Source organism: Martes martes, assembly GCF_963455335.1.
Source record: "Martes martes genome assembly, chromosome: 18".
NCBI classification, from domain to species: Eukaryota; Metazoa; Chordata; class Mammalia; order Carnivora; family Mustelidae; genus Martes; species Martes martes.
The window spans coordinates 24,753,368-24,775,994 of record NC_137906.1 but is presented as its reverse complement, the minus strand read 5'-3'; the positions used below and the strand labels follow the sequence as shown (position 1 = coordinate 24,775,994).

Here is a 22,627-nt window from a genome sequence, read left to right as displayed (position 1 = left end):
TACCAGCATTGCTTGCCATACTATTCAAAATCAGTGTACAATTATTGAAATGGAATAGTGTTCATTTATGACCAACCTAAAAGCTTCTCAACACCATTCTTGTGAAGTCTGCCACACTTTGGGTCACTCTCCTGTGCGGTATGGACTGAGACGGGTGCCCCCGAAGGCACAGAAATTGGATTTGCACCAGATTCTCAATGGCCAGGTCGGATCTTAGATGTCACCCGAAATCCTGTTAGACAGTTGTAGGAGTGAAGTAAATCAGCCGCAGGCCAAGGAACTAGACATAAGTTTGTCTATGCCTTGTAAATGTCTGCAGCACCACCAGCCCTCCTGAAATTTTAATGTGCACATGAATCTTGTACAATGCAGATTTCGAGTCAGTATGGAGATTCTGCATTTCTACCTCCAAATGGTATTGATGCTGTTGGTTTCCCAACCTTGCTGCAGTAGCAGAGACTATAAGTGCCTGAAGGACAAAGACCACGCCTTCATCTTGTGTCTGACACAAGGCGAATTCACAGTTAATACTCATGGAAAAATGAACTTTCTTTCTCCGCATAGTGACATGACTCCCCATAGGCGGGTTTCAGCTCAGAAGTTACCCCCGCCACACACCCCTACTCTTCAAAACATTTCTTCTCATATGACAATTATAGTTAGGTTTTTGTTTCCTACGTAGCCCCAGCCTAGAATATAAATTTCACGGGAGAAGAGACCCTAGTGGGTAGGACTACCTGGGTTTCAGGATTCATCCATTCGTGTCTCCCGCCGGTGCCGGGAGTCAGAGCAGCCAGTTCATTGGCCAAGGTCTCTACCCTCATAAGGCTAAGGATCTAGCGAGGACTTCAGCAAGCAAGAAGCTGTCATGCCCGGCTTCGAAGTCCAGGTCTCTTCAGAAAGGCAAACGGATACGGAGACTCTTCTCTACAGTGCCCAGTCTCCTCTACAGACTCGCGGGGAGCGGCAGGTGCCGGGGCTCCGGAGCCGGTTTGAGGCGGAATCTGGGGCATAGGCGCCGTCTCACTGGACTATCCGGATCGGGAGACTCCAAAGTGGCGGGGTGGGGGATGTAATGGGCTGTCGTAGACATAGAGCAGGATTACAGAGTGCAGGATACAGGATACCCGGGCCCGGACGAGAATCCAAAAAGTGGCAGAATAAGTAATCGTCTGAGCATTTCCGTACAAAACGTTGCGTCGGCCTATACTGCGTCCTGGAGGAATTGGACTGGCCCAACCTCGCCCAGGGAGCAGTAGAGGGCGGTCCGCCTAGAGAGTCCTCTTCACGTAGCCGGCGTGGGAAAGCGCGCGCGGGGGGAGCTGGGAAACGCCTCTCGTCGGCCACCATCTTGCTTTCCTTCCAGCCGGCAGTGACCGTGGATTGCAGCCAGCTTGAGCCATGAAGCTATTAAGCCGAGTCGGGTCCCTCTCGGTGAGCACAGCCGGCCGGCATGGGGCAAGGTTGGGGAGGGGTTTGTCAGCAAGGTGACACGGACTGGAGGTGCTTGGTTTGGAGCTCCGGGGCCTTGGGCTTCCGTCGGCCCTTCAGACGGGCCGAGTGGTCTGCAAGCCGGGGGGGTCGGGCATTGGAGGCCTGGGTCGTGCTACGAGCAAGAGAGACCTAACGCCGGAAAACCTGAAGAGAATAGGGAAAGGGCTTGCGAGCTGCGGTGAAGCGAGTCGGTGGCGAAATCTCTGAAGGTCACTGCTGCACTTGCGTGCCCGAGGTGGAAACCGCAAGCCCTGGGGGCCAGGGGGCCGGCGTAGACCTGGCCCTCCGCCCTCACCCTGTCAGCTCTGGCCTCTGGCGCGTCAGTTTCCCTGACGGTTAAGGGGGCTTGTGAGTAAAGTCTTAAGGAAGAAAAGAGCTAATGCCTGTATAGTGCTTATCACTATTCTAGAACTTCATTATGGTGTCCCGCCAGGATAGCGTGTTTTTCTTGATGTCCTGTTAGAGAAGTCTAGGAGGGCCTCTTGGTCGGCCCTTGGGAGCCTCTTAAGACGACTCCTCCAAGCCCAAGCGAAACATAGTTGTCAGTTGGGGCAAACTCCTCGGATGTCAGTGTGCTACCACAGTCCCACCACAGTGGAGTGATGGTTATCAAGAAGGGAGGTGAGGAGCACTTTTAAGAATCTCAGCTGGGGGCGCCTGGGGGGCTCAGTGGGTTAAAGCCTCTGCCTTTGGCTCAGGTCATGATCCCAGGATCCTGGGATCGAGCCCCATGTCTGGCTCTCTGCTCAGCGGGGAGCCTGCTTCCCTTCCTGCCTCTCTGCCTACTTGTGATCTCTGTCTGTCAAATAAATGAATAAAATCTTAAAAAAAAAAAAAAAAAAGAATCTCAGCTGGGCCAGTTTGCCCCCAGGGGATAGTTGGCAGTATCTGAATACATTTTTGGTTTTAACAACCTGTAAGGGAGTGCAGCTGGCCTCTGGAGTCCAGAAATGCTGCTAAATATCTTGCAGTGCACAAGCATATCCCTCCCCATAACAAAAAATTACCTAGCCTGGGGCGCCGGCGTCGCTCAGTTGGTTGCGCGTCTGCCTTCGGCTTGGGTCCTGCTCCTGGGGTCCAGGGGTCGAGCCCCAAATGGAGCTTCCTGCTCAGCAGGGAACGTGCTTCTCTCCCTCTCCCTCTGCTGCTTCCCCTGCTTGTGCGCGCGCGCTCTCTCACTCTCTCTCTGCCAAATAAAGAAACGAAATCTTGTTTTAAAAAAAAAAGATAATTGGGTTTTTGAGAAGATCAATTTGTAGAGGGAGGAAATTGCCATTGAAATTTTTCTCTGCTTGCGTTTAAAACTGCCTTTTCCAAAACCGGTCTAGTTTCTTAACTATATTATTCTAGTGTTTCTAAACATTCATATTGTTGATTGCTTTTCATCTTTGATAGGATGTAAGTTAATTATAGAATCCCTGTTTCAGAATCTAGAATACGGTGTTTTTTCAATAGTTTGTTGATACCAAACCCAGCAACAGTTCATGGTTGCTGCTGGTATTACTGTTTAGCCACTTACCTTTACTGGATCTTTCCAAAGCAAACACATTAATTTTTTAAAAAATAAGACCCTTTCTTGGTGTTCATATTTTGTGTTTATATAATGTTAAATAGATAATCTTGACAAGTATGCCTAGCAAAACAAATTAGTAAATAAGCACCCCTGGCTCTTAGAAGTCCTACAACTTCCATAGGAGCCGAGGTTTGCAGGTGGGCCACTCAGGTATAAACAGGTGACCAGCTGCAGGGACCCTGCATGGGATGGGCCTCCCTCAGAATCAAGCCTGTCAAGTGTCCGGAGCAACGTGAGAGCTTGGTTGATGCTAGCTAATATTATTTCACGGTGCTACTTTGTTTTACAAAGGAGTATGATCCTTCTTACTCTGGACCTCCACCAAAGAAATACTGAATTGTAGAAGAGATGACTTACGTGATGAAAATGGCTTCTTCCCTGAGTTAGCAATGAGGCTCCAGCCCTCAGCCTTTCTGCCTGGATAGTTACTGCCATCTCCTGGCTGCCCCCAAGTCCGCATCTTCTGTCCATCTACCACATTGCCCTTACAGCAATCCTGATGTGAAAATCCTTAAAAGGTTTCTTACTGTCTGTGGGATAAAGTTCAAACTCTTCAACTTAGCATAGATGTTAACTTCCACAGTCTGGCCCCTGCCCACCTCTCTTGCCTCTCCCTCTACCTTTTTCCCTTCCCAGGTGCAATTTCCCTTAAAATCCATTGTCATCCTTTATGCCTTTGTCTGTTTTCTCTACCTGAAATGCCACTCCCTAATCGCTCCCCTAGTAAACACGTACCCATTCTGTAAGACTCATTCCAGATCTTACTTCGGTTACTTCTTTCCAGTTCCCACCGCCCTTCCCTTGCACCCCTGCTGCTCTTTTGATCTAGTACTGACATCACACCCATCGTGCCTCATTTCACCATTTTCCCTCTCAACATATTGAGGGCAGGCATTTATTTTGTCTTACTTGTCTCTGTATTTCCAGCACCTAACAGTTCTGGCGTAGGGAGGTTGCCCAAGTAATGAGCAGAGGCACTGACTGAAGCGGGAAGCAGGGACAGTGTCCGTGCTCCAGCAAGGAGTACACTCTGACCCCCGCAAGCTAGCGATAGGACTTAACACTGGCACTTCCATATATCTTCTTAACCTGACACCTCCTCATTACTTAGAGACCGCAGGAGGAACTTCGAGGTAAATGACTTTCCCAAGGTCACATGGTACATTGGTGGCAGAACTGTAGCTGGATTCAGACTTGCTGAAACCCAGGCCATTATACTTTCCAGATGATATCAGGTAGATTCAAGGCAATGATACTTTCCAGATGATATCAGGTAGATTCAAGTTAGAGAAGTAGTCAGGCGAGCCCTGGTATGTAGAAGCTGCTGTTATATAATTTCTTACTTTTCTCAGCACATTCAGCGGGCCAACTTTTAAATCTTTTTATTTTTTTTTAAGATTTTATTTATTTATTTATTTATTTATTTGACAGAGAGAGATTACAAGTAGGCAGAGAGGCAGGTAGAGAGAGAGGGGGAAGCAGGCTCCTTGTCAAGGCGAGAGCCTGATGTGGGATTTGATCCCAGGACCTGAGCCAAAGGCAGAAGCTTAACCAACTGAGCCACCCAGGCGCCCCCGACTTTTAAATTTCAAGCTCTCATGACACTTGAGTGCCATAAGGTGACCAAAATTGTATAATCTAGTTGCTTTCTAGGTTCAAAAAACATTGTCTTATTTGAATTACATTTCCGCAAAAAGTTCTTTACTTATTTTGCAGACGTCCTTGAAAATCTGCATGCTGCAGCTTACCGAGATGCCTTGGCCAATTCCCTGTATTGTCCTGATTATAGGATTGGAAAAGTGACACCAGATGAGGTACTGATAAAAGCATATTACATTTTAAAATGTGCTTGTTTTCACATTAAATTGAACATTCATCTGCCATTTTAGGTTTGTTTGTTAATTTTTCTTTTTATCTTCAAATTTTAAAAATTCACCTGGTGGCTTTATTTTTTTATTTTCCATCAGCTTGCCTTTTTAACTGAAATCTATCTTTACAACTTTTACAGCTTTTAACTAAAAGAAGTTTTCCTCACAAAAGGGACACGTTTATTTCAGAAAACGAGGGCAAGCCAAAAAAAAAGAATCTCACATACCTAAAGGCACTGAATGTTAATGCCTGGGTTTATTGTCTTCTGAACCTTTTTCTGTGTATATTTATCTTTCTAAGACAGTATTTAAGTTTTAAATTTCATCATCTTTTGACCAAAAGTCTTCCTTTAGCACCTCAGTATGCAGGTAGGAATGAACCCACGTCACCTCCCCATCCGTCGTCAGGCTGCTCACTAGCTTACTGGCCTCCTTCAGCTCCTGGCCTTACTTTGCTTTGCTTACTTTTTTACATATATGTCATAGCCATATATGTAACATAAAACTTCACATCCAAAATGTGAAACATTCAGTGTCAAAGTGTATCTCCTACAAGTATAGGTGCGTGTATATAATCTTATTTTCCTACTCCTACCATCCTGCAAAAAAATGTTTTATCAAAAAACATTGAAAGAAAAATGGGAAATTATCGATACTTGCAAAGTGTGTCAGTGATTCAGAAGTTCAGGTTTTATTCTCATTTCATTTCTGGTTACGCACTAGAGAAAACAGAACTGTATCCCTTTCCTCTTTTATTTCCTGGTTAGAAAACTCTTCACTTTATCAGTCAACAGTTCAATGCCTACCATTCATATGGCACTTCTAAAAAATTATAACCGATATCATTCAACCTAAGCAGGGAAGATATTTTCTAAGACTGGCCTCCAGTGAGTTTTGAAATTTTTCAGACATCAAAATCACCCATGTGAAGATACATTATCGAGGTAGCTAAAGAGCATACATAGCAAAATATTTGTCCACAAGGATGTCTACTGTAGCATTGCTTTTAATTGTGAAAAATTAGACACAAATTAAATATCCAGCTTTAGGGGGCTAGTTAAGTAACTTATTAAGTAACTGTGGAATGGAATACTATTCAGCCATTCAAAAACACTGACAGGGAAAAATTCCGTAGCATCTTTTCAGGGTAGAAAACATAATTTATGAATAGTATATACCATAGGGTCTCCATTTTTAGAAAATAAGGTGTGTGTGTATCCATCCTGGAAAGATACTAAGATACTAACCATGGTTACCTCCAAGTTATTAGCATTTTTAAACATGTCCTTGGTCTAAAGGAAATTCTAAAAAAATTGGTACTAGAATACTTTGAGTAATGGCAGCATTCAGTAGGGGATAAAAATGTGATTCCACACTGACTCAAGAGATGTAGGCACCATTCGCTTTAGGGCACAAATTCTGGTAACTTGATTCGGTCACATTACCTTAGCCTAACGATTCTCAACATTATGACCCATTCACTAGGTACCTTTTCAACGGATTCTTTCTATTCTGGCTCAGAGTGAATTTTTAATGTCAGGTACACTGTCTGTCTGTTTACATATGTACATGTATATATATTTGTTTTATAAATAAAAGGAGTAAAATGTTTTTCTTGCCCCCGAGGGCCAATTTTCAGTCCTTGGGAGCAACAGTCCTCCTCTTGAGGATAGGTTTTAGGCCTACTATAAAATGTTAACAATTTTTTTTTAAATGTTCATAGTACTTTTTTTTTTATCTATATAAAGATGAAAGAAATTTGCTACACATCTGCTAAAATCACATAATAAAAGTCATAAGCTTAGTCTCATTTTTTTCAAATTCAGGCCAGTATGTGCTCTAATTTTTTTCAGGCCTTTTTTTGGTCTGTTTGTTTCTTAAGATTTTATTTATTTATTTGACAAAGATAGAGATCACAAGTGGGCAGAGAGGCAGGCAGAGAAAGGCGGGGAAGCAGGCTCCCTGCTGAGCAGAGAGCCAGATGCAGGGCCCAATCCCAGGACCCTGAGATCATGACCTGAGCCGAAGGCAGAGGCTTAACCTGCTGAGCCACCCAGGTGCCTCTTCAGGTCATTTTTTAATCCTTTTTTTATTTTTTCAATACCACTTTACTGAGATACAATTCATATGTCATACAGTTCACCTACATAAAGTGTACAATTCAGGGGCATCTGGGTGGCTCAGTCGGTTAAGTGTCCTGACTCTTGGTTTCAGCTCAAGTCATGATCTCAGGGTCATAAGATCGAGCCCCCTGTCAGGCTCCACACTGGACATGGACCCTTCTTGAGATTCTCTCTCTCCCTCCCCCAGCTCATGGGCATGCTCGCTCGCTCTCTCTCTCTGTGTCTCTGTAAAATAAAGAAAATCTTAAAAAAAAAAAAAAGTAAAACACACAATTCAGTAGTTTTCACTATATTCACCATCATGTAACCATTACCACATTAAGTTCTAGTTCTTTTAATCAATACTTTAAAAAATAAAAGCAGTATAATTCAGCACTAGATAGTCTGTAGCTCACTACAGTAGCTTTTAAGCCTGAGTATTTCCTGTTGCCCTGCAGTTTTAATTTTTTACAGCTTTTTGTATCTATACCAACATAACCTCACAAAATGTTCTTAATTTTCTCAGTTGCATTCCTTTGTTCAGAACCATTTCACAAGTGCGAGAATGGCTTTGATTGGACTTGGTAAGTTGGGAATTGCTTGCATGTCAGTCTGTTTCTTTAAGAATAGTCTTTTTAGGGACGCCTGGGTGGCTCAGTTGGTTAAGCGGCTGCCTTCGGCTCAGGTCATGATCCCAGCGTCCTGGGATCGAGTCCCACATCGGGCTCCTTGCTCAGCAGGGAGCCTGCTTCTCCCTCTGCCTCTGCCTGCCTCTCTGTCTGCCTGTGCTCACTCTCTCTGACAAATAAATAAATAAAATCTTTAAAAAAAAAAAAAAAAAGAATAGTCTTTTTAAGCTGTAATTATGTGAGCACAGGATTGAACCGTATTTGGTAACTCAGTCCTCTGTTGATGAGAGATGAGCACTGTGTGATAGGATTTTAATTGGTAGGTTGTTTTGTTTTAGTAAGCAGAATCCAACATTTAACGATGTAAACTACTGGCTTTGAGTTTATTACAGTATTTGAAAAATGTATGATAAAGGGCAAATTTCTCTAAGCAAAGTGCTTTTACAAGTTTTTTGTTTTAAAGAAGTATAATGTAATTGAAAACAGGTGAAGGGCACGAACAAACAATTCATGGGGAAAATGTGTGTGTATATGTGTGTAGCCAGTTATTATAAAAAGATAGCCTTGCCTAATAGTTAAAATTTTAACCCATGAGATTGGCAAAAATTAAAAGATTGACACTGCCCAGTATTAACCAGGGTATGGAGAAATTGAGCATTCCCAAAGATGGATGGTGGGAATATAAACGCGTATATTTTCGGAGGTCTCTCTAAATATATTAAAATTTTAAATATTGATACATTTAGACCCAGCAATTTTGTTTTTAGGGATTTATCTTACAGAAACAGTTGGTCAGGTTTACAAAATAATTGCACCAAGATATTATTTGCAGTATTGTTTTTTGGTTCATTTGTTTTGTAAATAATGACATAATTGAGGTACAATTCAAATACCATAAAATCCACCTTTTTAAAGGATATGGTTCCATGAGTTTTAATCTATTCAGCGGGTGTTATAACTATTACCACTATCTAATTTCAGAACATTTTCATCAACCCCCAAAACCCTGTATTTGTTATAGTCACTCCTTATTGCACCTCCTCCTTGCCCCTGGCAACCAGTCTCCTTCCTGTCTCTGTAGAGTTGACTCTCCCAACGTTTCATATCAATGGAATCCTACAGTATATGGCCTTTTACAACTGACTTCTTCCACTTGGCATCTTTTCGGAGTCCATCCGTACTGTAGCACATGCCAATGTTCCGTTCCCTTTTCTGGCTAAAATACTCAATTATCACTTTTTGTTCATCTGTTCATCACTTGGGCATTTGAGTTGTTTTCAACTTTTCGCTGTTGTAAATAAAAACATTCACGTATAAGTTTTAGTTAGAAGCACCTGTTTTAACCTGTTCCTTCTTCGGGCTATATCATAAGTAAAACTGCCAGGACCTGTGGTAACTGTTGAACCGTTTGTGGAACTGGCAGACTGTTGTCTGATGCAGTTGAAGCATTTGACATCCCCCCCGACGCACAAGGGTTCTAGTATCTCCACTTCAGCACCAGCCCTTTCTATTATCTGTCTTCTTGGTGATGGCCGTCCTAGCGTCTGTGAAGTGGTATCTCATTCCCTTTGTGTCTCCCGAACAACGAATAACATTGAACATCTTTTCGTGCTTTTTGGGCATCTGTATATCTTCTTTGGAGAAACGTCTGTTTAAGGCCTTTGCCCATTTTTCATTTGGGTTGGGAAACACGACGCTGAGCATTCGTGTTGACCTTAGGGAGCTTAACGCTCTGCTCAGACTGCAGACAGCAATGCCCAGTCCTCAGGCTGAACTTGCCGCTACCTTGGATATCTGATAACATCTACTGAGCGTTTTCCCTCAACCCTTTGACTTTAGTCTGTAGGAGAAGTGTAAGTGAATTGGCAAAAAAAGAGGTCACCAGCACTAGCTTGTCTGATACCAAAGCCCACAGTCTGTACCACTCAGCCATCCTGCAGCTGTGATAATACTGTTCACAAATAAATGTTTACATTAACCTTTAGTCATCAAAGAATGTTAGAAAATACCCAGCAAAAAAGTAAAGCAAGCAGTCTGTTTTAGAAAGATTTAAGTGAAAAATGTTAAAACCATTATGGTTTTGAAAGAAGTAACCTGAATCCAAAACACTGCAGTCCTTGCCAGAACTGGTTCCATGAAACTGTAATTCATCTCTTTCGCTTGTACCGCGAAGGTCCCAGGCTTTTGTCTATTTGGGAAATTGGGCCCTGTTTTCCCTGGTAAAATGACATACAGTAAAATTTCCTTAATTTCAGGTTTCCGCTTTTAACACCAGTTACTCAGATTCTGGACTCTTTGGGATTTACACCATCTCACAGGCTGCTGCAGCTGCAGATGTAAGTTGCAAACTCACCAACTCTCACAAGTGTTTTTCCTCCATTAATATGTTTTTAGTAAAAAAATAGAGAGTGTTTGAAAGCCATGACTGATCAGAGCTCTGTATAGTGTAATATCATTACCACGTGTCTGCCTATAACCAACTTAAAAATGTTTATTCATGGGGCGCCTGGGTGGCTCAGTGGGTTAAAGCCTCTGCCTTCAGCTCGGGTCATGGGCCCAGGGTCCTTGGATCGAGCCCTGCATCGGGCTATCTGCTCAGTGGCGAGCCTGCTTCCCTGCCTACTTCCACCCCACCGCCTGCCGCTCTGCCTACTTGTGATCTCTATCAAATAAGTAAACTCTTAAAAAAAATTAAAATAAAAAAAATGTTTATTCATGCTTCCAGGAAAGAGGGAAGAAGTGTCTCCTAGGTATTTTGGTTCTGTCTGGGCAGGTGGCATTGAGTTGTCTCTCTGGGACATGTCCGTTGAGAACTCAGGTGACACCAAGGCCAACATATATGTCCTCAACGTAGAGACTGTGTTGAAGTCAGGGTTGTGTGTGAAAGACTGTGGGAGAAAACTGAAGCTTGAATTCCTGGGGAGTCCCACCAAGTGACTAAGGAAAATGGCCCAGAAAGGAAGAAGAGAAACTGGTATTTTTAAGAGGCCAGGAAAGAGAGAATGGTTAACACCCCTTTGATCCACTCTGGATTAACATCCAGTTAGTTACCAGAGAACCCTGGTGGTTATAGCAAACCAGGACATCACTGGTAGTATTTCAGTTTTCACCAGAGTGTTAGAAGTGAGCAAAATTTGTAGTGTTTAGGAATGAATGAGAAGAAACGTGAGGTTGGCATTGGCAGGTGGAACTCATATTTGCAGGGGAGGTGGGTAGTGGTTTTAGGAGAGTTTACACTGAGAGACTAAGCTGGGAGAGAATTCATACTGAAGGGAAGGATTGGAGCAGATACAGAACACAGGAAATGATAAATGGATCAGGTCTGAAAAATCGTGAGCGGGTGGGGTGCAGAGTACAAATGGACATTTTAGCCTTGCACACAAAGGCTGCTGCGGGCAAGATGGGGAAGTACATCGCAGTGAGGGAGGAGGCTGTCATGTCTTGAGAGTAAGAGAAGGGAGGAGAGTTGAAATAACGAGATTTGGGAGAAATGAATGGCTAGATACACACAGAATGGGCATCAGCAGGGTATCTCCTGGAGGAGAGAGACCACAAATTCCTACCGTAGTCACGTGCGACACTTACTGCACATGTAAGTGTACACATATTGTCACGTATTCGTCATTTCTTCGTTTTTCTTTGGTAGTATTTCTGATGGAAAAATGCCGGGGGCAGGTCGTAGGGTTGATCCAGGGTTGGAAGCCTGCCAAGTGGGCAGGTCAGAAGTGTGGGCAGATGGCAAGGGAGTCAGGCACACTGACGAGAGTGACTGAAGGAGTGATTCGTGGATCTTAGTGAGTAGTAAGGGATAGCAGTATTAATTCCATGATGCTTTGAGAGTCTGGGGCGATTTTAGAGGTATTTATTCTTTACAGGGCATTAGAAATGGCTTTTCCTAAACCATCCTGTCATTCTCTGTGCTCTGCCACTATCTTTCTAAAAGGTTGGCTCCAGGCAACCCTCTGGGGTTCCCTCCCTCTTCGGGAGCTTTGTACTATCACTCAATAATAAAGTTTGCTACCGCTCAACAAACCTTGCTTTGCTGCCCACCATAAATAAATAAATAGATGACAGAGCTTGCTACTTGGGCTATTACCGAGGTACAAACTTCCTGGAACTCTGGAAGAATAAGGAACACATAGTGGCAAGAATCCCAAATTGGACACTGTTCTCTTTCTCTGGAACCAGCCTTATTACATCTTACGTTTTTACCTCTATAGAGGAGCATTTGATTACTTCAGGAGTCTCTGGCACTGATCAGAAATGACCAGCTTTCTCTTGTCTATCCTAGGTTATCAAGGCTGCCTAGAACCAAGTAAAAACGATTGCTCAAGAAAACCTTTCCAATGCAGATGTCCAAGCTCCCAAGTAAGTTGCAGTATTAACTGTGTTTTGTGTTTCAGCTATTTGAAAGTTGTTTTTTTTGGTTGTGACATATACCCAAAAGGATTGAAAGGTACAGAAAAGTATTTAAAAGATTTTATTTATTTATCTGACAGACAGAGGCCACAAGTAGGTAGAGAGGCAGAGAGAGAGGGGAAAACAGGCTCCCTGCCGAGGAGAGAGCCTGATGCGGGGCTTGATCCCAGGACCCTGAGATCATGACCCGAGGCGAGGCAGAGGCTTAACCCACTGAGCCACCCAGGCACCCCCAGAAAAGTATTTAAAAGAAAAGGGAAGGGACAACTGGGTGGTTCAGTGGCTTAAAGCCTCTGCCTTCGGCTTAGGTCATGATCCTGGGGTCCTGGGATCGAGCCCTGCATCCTCAGCGGGGAGCCTGCTTCCCTTCCTCTCTGCTTAGCAGGGAGTCTGCTTCCTCCTCTCTCTGCCTGCCTCTCTGCCTACTTGTGATGTCTGTCAAATATATAAAAATAAAATCTTTAAAAAGAAAAAAAGAAATAGATAAACTGTGGATTTTTGCACATGGTGGTAATTTAAATTTTAGCCTAAATTACCCTTATTGGCACACCTAGACAAACCAGTGATTAACAATGCTGAGAGCAGCCTAGAGTGGCCAAAGAACCCCAGATCTCCTCCATTCCATCCATCCCAACTTCCCAGTAGATAAAAGAACTCAAAGGTAGCAGTTGGAGAGGACCAATGTAAACAAATAGCAGTCAACTGGAAAGCACTGAATGTTTCTAATTATATCACTCATTTTACAAACAGATAAATTTATTATGCATATTTTATTATTAAAGTTACCCAGTAGGGGCACCTGGGTGGCTAAGGCGGTTAAGCGTCTGCCTTCAGTTCAGGTCATGATCCTGGGGTCCTGGGATTGAGCACATCAGGCTCTCTGTTCAGTGGGGAGCCTGCTTCTCTCTCTCTCTCTGCCTGCTGCTCCCCCTGCTTGTGCTCTCACTCTCTCTGTCAAATAAATAAATAAAATCTTAAAAAAAAAAAAGTTACCCAGTAATTGACAATTACAAGGATAAATCTTTGCCTCTGATTTGAACAGGACAAATTATAGGCAGTACATAAAGTTTCACTGCTTCTTGAGGTGAAAGCACCTCAGCCTTGGCAATGGAACTGTAGATGATTCATATTTGAACAGCTATGCTCACATGTCTTAAATTTTACTTTTTAGAGATTCAAAAGGTAAAATCACGACGAGGGTTAACTATACCACACCCAGCAAATGGAACTGATGGTAAAACAAAGCTGATTGTAATTAAAAAGTACTAATAGCAAGTGAAAACTGGGACCCAACTCAGTGCAGCGCTGATGTTGAATATATTACGAACGGCTGTTTAGGACATCACAGAGCAGGGGCATTGCAGCCTCTGATGGGAGTCCTCCAGAAACTCCAGCAGTGTGTTCATTTGATTCGGGGATAACATCTCTTCTAATAACCTCATGAACCTTAGAATGAATTCTATAGCCTTGTATATCATTTCCCCAAAAAACAATAAAGTTGGGCATTTTGGGTCTGTTATCCAGCATTTAAGAGGACACTTTGACATTTTCAGTGGCTGCATGTAATGAACTGAGACTCGGATGTAGCTGAAGCTGTTGTTAATCTCAGGGTGATATACGTGTGTGTTAGTCAGAGAAATAAAACCCTTGGTTGTGTGGTCATCCTCTGGCACCCAAGTGAGTGAAGATACTGTGTGAAATATTGGGGTCGTAGAGGAATTTTCCTTGGTATACTTTGTCTTTTTTAAAGGTTACTAAAAGGATTATAGAGATGAAGTCATTTCACTTGGGAAGGAAACTAAAATGAGACTCTGGGCAGGTACGGAAAATAGTAAAGCTAAAATCTATGAAGGGTATGGATGTGGCAGTCCTCCAATTTTTCAAAAAATTCCAGAGCATTAGAGCCAGAAAGAAGCACCTGGAGCTTTAATAAGACAGTTAACAGGGAAAAGAAAATGCAGTGGTTTTTTCCATTCTAAGAAAATGAACATGGAGAGTTAGGTATTTCTTCAGGCTCTACAAATCCCAAATAAATCGAGATTTAAGAGTGGCTGGGAAGTAATAAGTTAGCTAAATCCTCCCACTCCCATGAAGTTGTTTTTGTTTTTTTTTTTTAAGATTTTATTTATTTATTTGACAGAGATCACAAGTAGGCAGAGAGGCAGGCAGAGAGAGAGGAGGAAGCAGGCTCCCTGCCGAGCAGAGAGCCCGACGCGGGGCTCGATCCCAGGACCCTGGCATCATGACCCGAGCCGAAGGCAGAGGCTTTAACCCACTGAGCCACCCAGGCGCCCCCCATGAAGTTATTTTATCACTGAACACCTTCTGTTGCTTGGGCACACCAGAATACAAGCCACTTTTCTTGAGAGAAATGTGTGTCTTTTTTGTGTTTAGAGATTTTACTCCCTGAAAGTTGCTCCCAAAGTGAAAGCCACGGCCGCCCCTGCAGGAGTGCCTTCACAGCCTCAGGACCTTGAGATCAGTCCCATGGAGTTGCTCACTGGAACCCACACACGGCCTTTCTGTCTTTGGTAATATAAAAGCGTTGATCACATCTCACTTTATTTTAAATACAGTTTACCAAATTACCAAATGGCTTAGTGATTGCTTCTCTGGAAAACTATGCTCCTGCATCACAAATCGGTTTGTTCGTTAAAGCCGGCAGTAGAGGGCGCCTGGGTGGCTCAGTGGGTTGGGCCGCTGCCTTCAGCTCAGGTCATGATCTCAGGGTCCTGGGATCCAGTTCCGCATCGGGCTCTCTGCTCAGCAGGGAGCCTGCTTCCTTCTCTCTCTCTCTCTGCCTGCCTCTCTGTCTACTGTGGTCTCTGTCAAATAAATAAATAAAAATCTTAAAAAAAAAAAAAAAAGCCGGCAGTAGATATGAGGACTCCAACAACTTAGGAACCTCTCATCTGCTTCGTCTTGCATCCAGTTTGGTAAGCATCTTGACCATCTCACTCTGTTCAGGAATGCTATGGTATCTCGATCCTACAGAAAAGAAAAGCTGTGGTGTGTTTCGTTTTATAATACTTAAACTAAAAAAGGATCCGCTGTGTAGGTAAAGTTCTTTTTGAATCTAATGACAGTTAGACATTAGATTGTGATGTTGTGTGATGTTTGCCAACTTGGCATTAAGAAATTCCTAAAAATACAATTGTTCTTTCTTTTTCCAGGCTACTAAAGGAGTTTCGTCTTTCAAGATAACCCATGGAATTGAAGCCGTTGGTGCTAAATTAAGAATTGTTAAAAATAAGTAACAGTAAATGAATACTGAAAACACCGGAAAATATTCAATTATAAGGGAACTTTTCTGTCTTATCAAGACAATTAAGGATTTGTTAAACAGACACAAGAAGAAGGCTACTGGGGGCCCCTGGGGGGCTCTCTGGGTTAAAGCCTCTGCCTTCAGCTCAGGTCATGATCCCAGGGTCCTGGGATCGAGCCCTCGCAGGGAGCCCACTTCCCCTCCTCTCTCTCTGCCTGCCTCTCTGCCTACTTGTGATCTCTGTCTGTCAAATAAATAAATAAAATCTTAAAAAAAAAAGTGGCTACTGAATTTAACTACATCAACTTGTAAATCATCTTTGCCTTAAAGTGAAAATTCAAGTAACTGGTAGTAAGTTTTGCAACATACCTAACATAGAAAATGTTCTTTGGAAAAAATAAAGAACTACAAATTAGAAGACAAGCAAATAGCAAATGGATGGACAAAGGATAGGAACAGTCTATTCCCAGAGGCAGAAGCCAGAAACACTGATCTTTACTTGTAGTCACAATGTGATGCCATTACCTGTCAGACTTAAGTATCATGTTGGAGGTGTTAAGAGGGAGAATTTTTTCTACGATTAGTGGAATAAATTGACACAACTATGTAGAAAAGAATCAAGGAAAATATAGTAATATTGAAAAGGAGCCTATCTTGCAAATTAAGTTTTTAATCCACCTGGGCAAAGATACTGTTTATTTTTGTAAAGCCTGGAAGAAATTTAAATGCCATCTTCAGGGAAATGGGATAAGTAAAGTGTGATCTAGTGATGTGATGAGACTAGTACATAGCAGTTAAGGGATGAACTAGATTATTCCAGTTAAATGTTTTGTGGAAAAACCAGATTTTTTTTAAGGTGTGAGTTTTTAATAAAAAAATAATATGTAGTGCTAACTTTAAAAAAAGTGGGGGGGGGGGGTTCCTGGGAGGCTCAGTCAGTTAAGTGGCTGCTTTAGGCTCAGGTCATGATCCTAGGGTCCTGGGATTAAGCCCCACATCGAGCTTGCTTGGCCAGAAACCTGCTTCTCCTTCATCCCTCTCCCCCTGCTTGTGTTCCCTGTCTTTCTCTTCCTCTCTCTCTCTCTCTCTCTCTCTCTCTCAAATAAGTATATAAAATCTTTAAAAAAATAAATAAAAGTAGTGCTTACAATTATGTTGTGTCTGGGGTGGGAAGGAGGGAGTGAGTTCAGCCAGAGAAGAGTACAAAGACATCTTCAGCTTTAATTGCCATCTTTTTAAGTTGTAAAATGTACATGAAATTTACTGCTTTAAGTGCCTTTGGCATGAAGTGGCATTAAGAAACCATCACTACCATCCATCTGCACAATATTTTTTATGTTCCCCAACTGAAACTCTAGCTATTAAACAGAAACTCCCCCCTCTCTTCCTGCAACCCCCTACACTGACCATTCTACGTTCTATGATTTTGACTTCTCTAGGTTCGTCCTGAAAGTGGAGTCATGTTATTTGTTCTTCCAAGACTGACTGACTTCACGTCACTCTATTTAATTTATTTTAATTTAATTTATTTAAAATTTGATTTCAATTTAAATAAATTTAAGTTAGCAGGTTTGCACAAACTGTTACCAATGAATATTAAGTAAATCAATACCAACAACAATTTTAAGGAAATCATAATGTGCTACCAAAAACTATTTCCTTTCTCTCTGATAGTTTCAGTGGCACTTCAGAGTCTCTTAGCAAATAGCAGTTCATATGAGAAAAATTATTTCTAATTCAACAGTGCCACACAGGTCAGCGGCACCTGAAAGCTGGAGAACAGATGAAGTTGGGTAGAGTCCATTTACGTTCACAAATGTCAGGGCGCCTGGGTGGCTCAGTGGGTTAAAGCCTCTGCCTTCGGCTCAGGTCATGATCCCAGAGATCCCAGATCTCTCCCATCAGGAAACTGAGATGTACAATGGATAAGGAATGTGGCTCATAAGAGGCAAAGCTACGATCAGCTTGGATCTGGACCCATGTTTTAAATCACTATGCTTAGTCACCAAGAACCTATGAGAAGTGCAAGTCTTCACCCCAAACGTTCTTTTTCCTGACCCTATAGTGGCCCCCATGTGGCCCAGCTTCAAGGACATTCTCTCAATTCCTTTAATGGTTCGCACTCCTGCCCTGCTCTAACGGAACACCCTCCCACACCCTAAGACCATTTGTCTTAGCCTTCTGTCCTCAGCATAAATTTACTGCCTAAATTACAAACTCTAATGCACACTGTATCTAGGCACTCAACGCAGAACTGCAATTACGTAATTCATGGGTCATTACCTGCTTCCTGTCTTTTCCAGCCAGGTGGTGAGTACCTCAGACATCCTGTCAATCCTACTCATCATGTGTTCCCGATCACTGAACACCCACCACCCTCCCAAAAGGAAGGGCCCACCACAAAGGACACTCTCAACAATTTCTGCTGAATGAATGAATGAACAAACGAACTGCACTCCAGCCTCCTGCTTTCCGATATGGGATACATGTCTGTGCTCACTACGCTGCCCCCACTACACCCCTGAGAATGTAGACTCGGTGGCCTCCACGCAAGAGCTCTGGAAAGAACTGGCTCTGCGCGTCAATATGACACGGTGCTGGGCCCGCAGTCCCTCCAACACCCGGCCTTGATTGACTGGATGTCAGGGGCACAATGGGGATCCTGACCACCTGCAATGGAATGTAACCTATACAAGAGGGAGAACCTGAATCCCCCAGCGTGGGCACCCTCCACCCTTTGTGCCCGGCCCAGAGCATCACCCTTGGGGGAGTGGACCGGAGCCTTTCCCTGCCCTCCCGCCCCCCCCTGCCCTTTGCCCTGGGCAAAACCCTGTAACAGGTGTGCCTGAGGCCCGGAGGGTGCTGTGCTCTGGGGGAGGCATTCTTGGCCTTTCCCGGTCACCGCTGTGGACACTCCACCTCCAGGTCCCTTAAACAACAGGCTGTGTACTATTGAATTCAACACCTCCTAGGTGCCACCCTCATCCTCTCAGTGCATTGGATGCCAGTGGGCAAGGAGCCAGAGAAACGAGGGACGAGTGCAAGTGAGCTTCCCTGATTCTGAGGACATGAGGCACTAGGGCTGCAAACAGATGGGGGCAGGGAGAAGCCCCTGAAGCATCCTGTGCTGCCCCCATGGCCCACGTGAACAGAAGACCGGCAGCGTCAGGAACCGCGGTCCAACAAGGGCGAGGGCTCGAGAAATCTCGCAGGGGAGCGGAGGGCGAGGGTGAGGCGTAGGAACGAGGAGCCCCGCACCAACTGCGAGAGCAGGGGTCATAGTTTCACAAACTCTCCTGCCTTGAGACTTGTCCGAGAACTTAGCTGGCTCCCAGCTGGATGCGGACTCTGTGACTAATCAGACTTGCACATTTTCTCTCCGGGAAGAAGGAAGGACATCGTGTTTGGAAAAGCGGAGGTCAACAGGGCGCTCCTGTTGATGCAAGGGTTGGACCAGATGAGACGCCACTTCACCCGACCCCTACCCACCTCTGAGATGCCATGAGAAGCAGGTGCCCTCGGGCTGCGCCTCAACACACCCCTTCACCTGGACCCCACATTTCTCATCTCCCCAAGGCTTCCCTGTTAGTGCCAAGCTGTGGGCGCTGTGGGACTTGAGCTCATACCCTTAAATGCGAAACTCAGAAGTCCGAGGCAATCAACACACCACAGGCGAACCTGTGACCGTCAGAAGATGAGAGCTGGTGGGGAAAGCATCCCCCCACGCCAGCCCTCCAGAGGCACTGGCCCGACATGCAGTTTACAGGGCTTCTTAGGGGACAGTCACACTTCATGGCAGCCCACTTGATAATGCTTTCTCTATGGGCTCTTCCTCCTCCCTGTCCCCCACACGTGTTCTCTGATATCGCACCACCCAACGAGGGGCGTATCAGCCTTCTGCCCCCAGAATTCTGCTTTTAGGAGCAAACCAAAGATATCACACAGAACAAAAGTACAGAGGTAGGGAGTTCCAGAGCTCAGATGGATATGTGCCCTTTTGATCGCTCTAATCTTCCATTTTCGATGTGTTGCGTTTTTGTCTTCACACTTCATCCTTCCCTGGTTTAAAATCACTGCAGTAACTCCAAGTGCCAGAACATCAAACAAAATGGTTTAAATTCTGAAAGAGAAGAGGGCATTTCCCTTTCCCTCCTAACACAGGGGTTCAGTCTCCTAGAAGCTCCTCAGAGTTCTGCGAGACAACTTCTCACACCTCGTCGGCCAGAACTCCATCCCCTATCCTTTCCTAACAGCAGCAGGAACCGATTCTCTTAACCCAGTCATCACTGGGGACTGGAGAGGACCCATCCTCTCCACAAATCACACTCCTGAGCAAATCCAGAAAGGAACGGATAGCACCCGGCCCAGCTGGTGACTAGGCCAGACAATAGCGAACCCAAGAGTCCTTTTCAGCACCCCGCCTTCGTCCACCTTGCATTATAAAGGCCAAACAAGCAAGATACTCACTGTCCAGTTTCCCCTCCAGCTAGGGAGCCATGTGCTCTGTTTCCAGACGTTTGTATGGAAGGGGAAGTCCTCTAAGGGGCTTCCTCCTGGCCCTCCTTGATAAAAGTATAATGACATGAAATGAGCTCGCTCTCTCCCTCCCTCCCTCTGTGGTTACCCTTCTGATTCATGTCTTTAGACTTGATCGTGAGAGGACATGATTCTCGGAGCTTTGGCAGCCACCTTGCAACCATGGGGCAATAAGCCTAAGTATGAAAAACTAATAAGCTGATACGGGTGGAGTAGGATGATGAAAAGCACCTGGCTCCCGAATTACATCCTTGAGCCACTAACGTAGTTCCGTGATGGCTACTCTCCGAAGTTTTCAGTTATATCAGTTAATTATCTTTCTTACTCAGCCGTTATTAAAGTACTATATTACATGCAGCTAAAAGCCATTCTAACTGATAGAGCGACCAACAGTGTCAGCCATTTCTAGGAAGTATTGCTGCACCTACAGACCACAGCAGCCATCCCATCCCCCTGACCCTGCTATCACAGTTATTACTGCACTGTGCTTTCACTGTTTGGTTGAACAGAGAGTCCTTGGAAGCACCTACGGTGCACGAGCCAAAGCTGAGCCACAGCCATGGAGACTGTGGGCCGGACCAAGGGCCCCGCAAAGTCTCCTACAACTTGGAAATCTATTATCCATGTATAAAAGTTTTTTTACTCACATCATGACATAACAAGTTGCCAGTTTGTCTTCCAAAAGGAGGAAAATACAGCAGTGCGAGTTGTAGAAATGTTCCCATTCTGTTTGGGATGTGGGGAATTTCCCAGTTAAATTTCCACTTTGCAGATGATGTGGGGTTATTTGTTATTCTGAACAGGCCTGGCCCCATTCTCCTTCAGCAGTACGGAGAAGGAATGTGGGGAAAAAATGACCGTGTACAAACATTCGCTCGGAAATGGTATGAATAAAGTAGCTCCTGTGGTTATGGCTAACAAGTCACTTGTTACCTAAATTGTCTGTGTGCAGGAAAGGCACATGGAAAAACTCTCATCGATATGCTTTTCATGGAAGCTGAGAACCCCAAACCTCTTCACATTGTGTGGTATTTGTAGAGTTCGTTATCAACTATAATTAACAGAGGAACTGTCTTTCCGGAAGAACAGAAAATAGAAGACTAAAAAATTGGGGTGCCTGGGTGGCTCAGTGGGTAAAAGCCTCTGCCTTCGGCTCCGGTCATGATCCGAGGGTCCTGGGATTAAGCCCGGCATAGGGCTCTCTGCTCAGCAGGGAGCCTGCTTCCTCCTCTCTCTCTGCCTGCCTCTCTGCCTACTTGTGATCTCTGCCTGTCAAATAAATAAATCAAATCCTTTAAAAATAAATAAAATAAAAAATTGACCAAATATCTATCTGCAAACAGAAACCTTTTGTAAGTTGCAATAGCATCTTAAATTTATAATACACCTTTTGTTCAGAAAACATTCCCAATATTTTGTCTCTCTTAAGTGCACAAATTTCTTGCTGCATGACCAGAGAGGAGAAAGAGAATAAAATCATTTCTCCTCCAATTTTGTGCCACATACTTTATAGGTATTATCTAATTAAGTAGTTTTTTTTCCTTTAAAATATAGTATTTGAAATTACATAAGTAAAAAAATAAAATTCCATAAGTAATACACACTCATTGTAAAGTTTTTCAACAACTCAGTGGCATAAAGATTAAAAAGCGACAGTTCTGTTTCACCCCGTTCTCTCAATTTCACTCACATTCCTGGGGACAGATCATCTCTATATCCTTGAATGTGTATCCATAAAGACTTTATTCTGTGCATTTTCATAAATACACGTACTCTTACAGGAATACATGAAGAAATCATATTTCATCTATTCTAGGATACAGATGGGGGTTTTTTTGCTCAAATTAAAAAATCTCTGAAATAAGGATGCATCTTACAATTAAAGGCATTGTATGGTGGCCAATTCCTCTCCTTCTTAGTGGCACCTAAAATCGTGGTGCATCTTGAAATAAGTGGCATTTTAAAGTAACAAAATACAGTGGCTGCAGCACTTACACAGTTATAGAGATGTATGGTTGTGTGAATTGCTAGGGACAGATTTCAGTACACATGGGTCTGTGTGATCTGTCATTGCATAAATGCACTGCCTTTATTTAGACATATCTCTTACAGATGGATTTTCAGATTATTTCTGAAATAATCTTCGTGGTAGGAAACAGTGCCTCCATGACCATCCCTGTCCCGAGTCTTTGGGCCCAGGGTAAATAGTTGTGAAAGAAGATTCCTATCTCCTATGTTCTCATAGTTACCCCGCATGGCAGGAAGAACTGATTTGTTCCGAGCTCCGCTGGACTCATAGTCCTGGCTCCAGGGCTGCCACATTGAACAACTCAAGGGTGTTTAAACTGTCCTCTGGGAGAGTGGTCAGCAAAGTGTTTCTGTAAGCAAAGTGTCGCTGTAACACTTTGGACTTTGTGGGCTATACTGAGTTGCAGCTACTCAACTCTGCCAACGTAGCTTGAAAGCCACCACAGATGATAGTTAATAAATGAACATGTCATTCCGTGTTCCAATAAAGCCTTATTTACAAAAACAGATGTCAGGCTAGATTTGTCCCAAGGGTCACGGTTTGCTGATCCCTGGTCTAAGTGAATGGTCCTTCCTGGAGTTGTGCAGTGCCCAACTTGAAGGGCCCTACGTAACAGCCCTGTCTGACCCCCGCCCCTCAAGGGATCTGACTCAGCATAAACGTTATATAGCCTTTCCAACCTTGAGTTTTTAACATTTAATTGTGAAATGTA

At 43.8% G+C, this 22,627-nt stretch overlaps 1 long non-coding RNA gene across 1 annotated transcript; it reads left to right on the top strand.

Moving 5' to 3' along the window:
* The first annotated feature begins 833 nt into the window (after positions 1-833).
* Positions 834-15,644, top strand: LOC308359785. Its single transcript, XR_013968456.1, has 7 exons — positions 834-1,434; positions 4,784-4,881; positions 7,564-7,621; positions 9,922-10,002; positions 11,958-12,034; positions 14,480-14,616; positions 15,259-15,644. It is a non-coding gene; the product is annotated as an uncharacterized lncRNA (long non-coding RNA).
* Positions 15,645-22,627: the final 6,983 nt, after the last annotated feature.